Source organism: Engraulis encrasicolus, chromosome 10, assembly GCF_034702125.1.
Source record: "Engraulis encrasicolus isolate BLACKSEA-1 chromosome 10, IST_EnEncr_1.0, whole genome shotgun sequence".
NCBI classification, from domain to species: domain Eukaryota; kingdom Metazoa; phylum Chordata; class Actinopteri; order Clupeiformes; family Engraulidae; genus Engraulis; species Engraulis encrasicolus.
This window is the reverse complement of record NC_085866.1, coordinates 11,212,842-11,217,841: the sequence shown is the minus strand read 5'-3', so window position 1 is coordinate 11,217,841 and position 5,000 is coordinate 11,212,842. Positions and strand designations below refer to the sequence as shown.

The 5,000-nt window shown below is 43.4% G+C and overlaps 1 protein-coding gene across 1 annotated transcript in view; it reads left to right on the top strand.

The window, feature by feature from the left end:
* The first annotated feature begins 2,477 nt into the window (after positions 1-2,477).
* plxna2 (plexin A2) overlaps positions 2,478-5,000 on the top strand; it is a 394,295-nt gene continuing 391,772 nt past the window's right edge. The window contains exon 1 of the mRNA XM_063208024.1: positions 2,478-3,175. The gene's annotated coding sequence lies outside the window, so the exon portion shown is untranslated. The remainder of the gene's footprint in view (positions 3,176-5,000) is intronic.

The following is a 5,000-nucleotide window of genomic DNA, read 5'->3' as shown; positions in this document are numbered from 1 at the left end:
CTTCTCCTCTCTGGCAGCTTGGCAATATTCTGATGGCTGCCACTGGGCCTTTCTCCACTCTGAATTATTGATGGATCACAGGATATAAGGGCTACCATGTCCGTGAATTCTGAACAGCACAGTCTTCTGAGAACACAGACATTGGGAGAAGACTTTTTCATTTTCTTTTTTTTTTGTTTAGTTTGGTACGTATTTCTCTTTTTTTTCACCCTTTTTTTGGAAAGCAAACAAATCACCTTAGTGCTGACTGACAGAATTCCAATTTTGACATTTCAGCATTAAACTTGTGAGCTGGATTCTGTCCATTAATCCCAGGGCTAGAATTTTAGAGTCATTGCATTTGCATGTAATTGGATCAACGGAATAGTTTCATCTGTTAAAGAGGGAGACAAATGGTCCCGAGCTATCTAAAGCTTGATCAAAGGTTGAGACATGACAGCAGCCCTCGTGGTTAAATGGTAAGGGCATTTATCTAATGGTAATAACTCAAAAATCTGAGGACAATGGTCTCTTGGATGTCCGCCCAGAGGCTAAACTATAATTTAAGTGGTGGGCTGGAGTTGGAGAGAGAGGGGGAGGGCGAGAGAGAGAGAGAGAGAGAGAGAGAGAGAGAGAGAGAGAGAGAGAGAGAGAGAGAGAGAGAGAGAGAGACAGAAAGAGTGTGTGGAAGAGAGCTAGAGAAAGAAAGAAAGAAAGAAAGAAAGAAAGAAAGAAAGAAAGAAAGAAAGAAAGAAAGAAAGAAAGAAAGAAAGAGAGAAGTAAAGAAAGAAAGAAAGAAGAGGAAGACAGAGAGAAAGACAGATGAGTGGAGGGGAATGCCAAGCTGGAATCCAAAACACTTCACACAAACAACTTTAGCATGATTTGTTTGGAAGGGAACCCCGGCATTTAGCGTTAGCGCCTTTATGCTGAGACAAGGTTTGGCCATCTCATTATACCGAACTTTGATGGCAATGTCCCGCCTCCCCCAGGGACTCCAGACAGAGCTTAAAGGGACACTGTGTGAGATTTTTAGTTGTTTATTTCCAGAATCCATGCTGCCCATTCACTAATGTTACCTTTTTCATGAATACTTACCACCACCATTAAATTCTAAGTATTCATTATGACTGGAAAAATTGCATTTTTCATAGGCCTACATGAAAAGGGGGATCTTCTCCATGGCCATTTTGAATTTCCAAAAATAGCAATTTTTAGCTGCAAAAATGACTGTACTTGGGCTGTACTGGGCCATACTAGAAAATATTATTTTATTACTTAGTAACCTATCATGAAGGTCAAATTTGGCAATAGGCGACACAGTTTCAATGAACATCATAGTTACAGTACCTTTTTTGACCATTTCCTGCACAGTGTCCCTTTAAGGAACAGTGAGAGTATAAAAAGCAGATCAGCTGGCTGGAGCCCAGCAGAGGCACTAATAGGACTCTGGATGTGAGTGGTACAAACGATAAATGCACACAGATGAGAACTCTGGCTCATTAAACACCTAAAATGAACATTATAATTAGCAATTTTAATGACGCAAGGAAATGTGATATTCTCTTATGCATCAGTTAAGTTTGGAGTTTCTTCAAAAATGTCTTGGGAGGGTGTGTGTGTGTGTGTGTGTGTGTGTGTGTGGGGGGGGGGGGGTTGGAAGTGTATGGCAGTGTGGCAGTTCCCCATTTTGAAATGAATTGAACTCTCAATGCTTCATAACCAGAGTACATTTTCAAAAGGATAAGGCACCTTTGTACAAATGGACAAATGGAAATCCTCATAATTTACCAGAATTGTGTGGGCATCATAGGTTTTATTTGGGACCTGATCCAACAATGTCTGTGCAGCTTCATTTTATGCTGCAATAGCACAAGTCTGTCCATAGATGGCAATGTACCTACAGCGTTTGTTTCGGACCACAAGATCTCCTCCAAGCACACTGTACCTCAGTCCACGGTGATGTGGAAGTCTACAGTCGAGGTGTCAAGAATAGCGTTGCAGAAGTGTGTCCAGTCTGTATTCTACGGCGATATTCATCGACTATTTTCAACTAATGCAGACAAAATACACATTTAAAAACAGACATTAATGGATTGGAGGTATAGTCACGTGGATGCAGGTCCAACGTGTTCTCCTAAATCAACAAGCAACCGTTTCATCACTTGCTTGACTCTCCTCCTCGGCATCTGTACCTACCTTTACAAGCTTTTGTCACGTAGCCTCCACATCGGAGCTATAGCTATCAGGTTATAGTCAAACTAATGCCGGGCACCAAGCTTTATACTTGGGGAGCACAATTATCGGCGCTAGTCGAGCGTGAGAAAATAATATTTCGTTCTGACAACGGAACTAGTTTTAAACATAGCCTGTACACAAAACGCCATTTATCGGTTTTGCGTTCAACACATGGTCCTCCCTGACCACACAAGAGGACTAGGCCTACTGGTTGCTCAAACAAATGCATTATTGGTATCCCGCAGGGCACCGAAGGCGGTTCTCCAAGGCTCCGGTCTGAAACGGTTAACGCATGCGACATGCAAATGAGCCCATATTCGCGGAGAGAGCAGTGGGCTGGGTTTAAACGTTGTGGTGTGCAAGTAGTACTGTACGCTGACAGGCTCTGGTGAACGCCACAGCATTGTGCCAGTCTAGCGGGAAAAAAACCTTCGGAGAACTCGAATGAGAGTGAGTCTTTGTGAATTGCAGCAAGGTTTCAACCCGAGCTGATGAGAGCGGACCATGGCAAACCCAGTCTAAAACTGCTGTCACTGGATCCTGTCCGACCTAATGGAATGTGCACTACTGGAGGTTGCCAGTGCTCTGATGACTGACCATTTGGATGGACATTTTTTGAACGAGAGGACGTCTACTGTTCCCGAATTTGCTGCATAGATCAATTACTGACATTACTGCTGTGACGCCGGGAACCCATGCAGTAGCCTGCGCCGGAGAGGAGTGAATGAATGGAGCAGCATTATGCTCCAGAAATATTCTAGGATTTAAGTACCTATACATTTCCTTGTTTTGTCATCGGACAAGATCATCATTAGACTTTGGAGCCGTGTCAAAAAAGAAAACATTTGGCGTGGATATATTGAGAATAACCCCATCGCGCGAGAGGAAGCGGAGAGACCACATAAAACGACTGTGTGACCAGCATGAAAATCAGCCGCATCCTCCTTTGAACCAAAAGGTGAATGAGAAATATATTTATATAACCCTATTGCTATGCCATTATGCGTCCGACTCGAACGCACGCTAGGCTATGCGTGTGTGCGTGTTGATTTAAACAGAAATTCAAGACGGACACATTTTATTTTTGGTGTGCCGGGATGACGGGAGAGCACTTAGATGATCTGGACTGACTGTACCATGTAAGATGATGTAGCCTACTGATAACTACAGCTGACAGCGGTGTTCTAGAGCTCGTTTTAATTAGAACAATGGAGTACATCAGGTTGATTTGTCATGCGTCCTGGCTCGAGGATATGTTGTATCCCGTGTTCTGAGGTTGCCCAAGTGGTCATTGCCTGCCCGCGTCGATGAAGCCCGCTGTGGTAGCCAATAACCACCCATAATCATAAATAAGGATGTACACTGCAATAGTTGTTGCTGCTTTGCTCTCACTAATGACATGTAGCCGTTCGATTCAGATGAGAATCCCCACGCTTTGACCGACGGTGTGAGGATGGACTTTGGTGCGCGCTACGGATGCGACATTTGTCGTCATTGTGATACCTTGAATGGATGGGTGTAATAATGCCATGCAAACTGTATGAATGAATAGTGGACAGCCACGGCCATTTGAAAGACGAGTGTAGCTACATCATTCCCAGCTATGCGGTCAACTGACAATTGACATTTGATTGATGCCTGTGTTTTCAGTTGTGCCTCAATCTAGATTCGTGAGACTGTACATACATTCATGTTAAACAAACTGATTGAATACAGTCACTGTGGTGGGGATCTCTTTGGCTCCTTTCACCCTAGCATAATGGTTAGGCTATAGCCTATTGCATCTGTCCACTCCAGTTAGCCATCGCTTGGGCATTTTAGAGAGGGTATGATGGTGAATATGTCGAATAAATATGCCCTGTGTTTGCAGAAATAATCTTGCTTGTAGCGTTCTCAGAGATACAGAAAGGAAAGTTTTTTTTTAGGACGCGGCCGGCGGCGCGTAATCACAAACTCACAAAACGCATACAACAACGTTCTATTGCTAATCCAAAAGTTCATGCTGAAATAATGTTGTAGGCCTATTGTATCACCAGTCTGGTGCTTTGTCGTGGAGCAGCAATAATTCAGTTGGCTATTCCTCCCTTTTTGGTTCTTCATGCCGGCTCATAGGCTATGTCTTTCCAGTAGACCAGCAGATGCGCCCACAAATCTTCATTTTCCGACCCTCAGCAGCGGGGCTCCCGCCTCTGCCCTGCCATTGACACTGAAGGCGAAGAATGTGGTCCTGGAGAAGAAAATCGCTTTGGATTTGCATGAGAATAACTTGCATCTGCCACGGCCGACAGATATCATATTAATAGCCTTGAGTCCATCGTAAAACCTCACGTCTTTTGTGGTAAAATTAGTTTTTGTACTTGAGCAGCGTGACCCCTGCACATCATTATTGTAATATCCATCTCAAAGCGCCGTAGCCCTTTGACTTTTAAGTGTCTCGATCAGTTAGCAAATTGTCGGTTGGTGAGAATTTAAATATCATAAAATAACAAACAAAATCGATGTGTCGCGTATGAAGCACATCTATTGAAGCAAAATGAATAACTCCACTAATATTTTGGTTTAATTGGGTGATGCTGAAGGTCATGGTCTCAGATGAGAAATGACTGCGGAAGGGTAGCCCAGGGAGAGCTGGTGCAGGGAAGGAATGGTCACTTTTGAGTACCTGTATCTGATGCGTAATTATCAGGGGTTTTTTTTAATTATTATTTTTTTAGAATAGATTGGCTTTGTGTGTAGCGGTCTTCGGAGGGCACGAACACTGGTCACTAAAGCAGTTGTTTAAA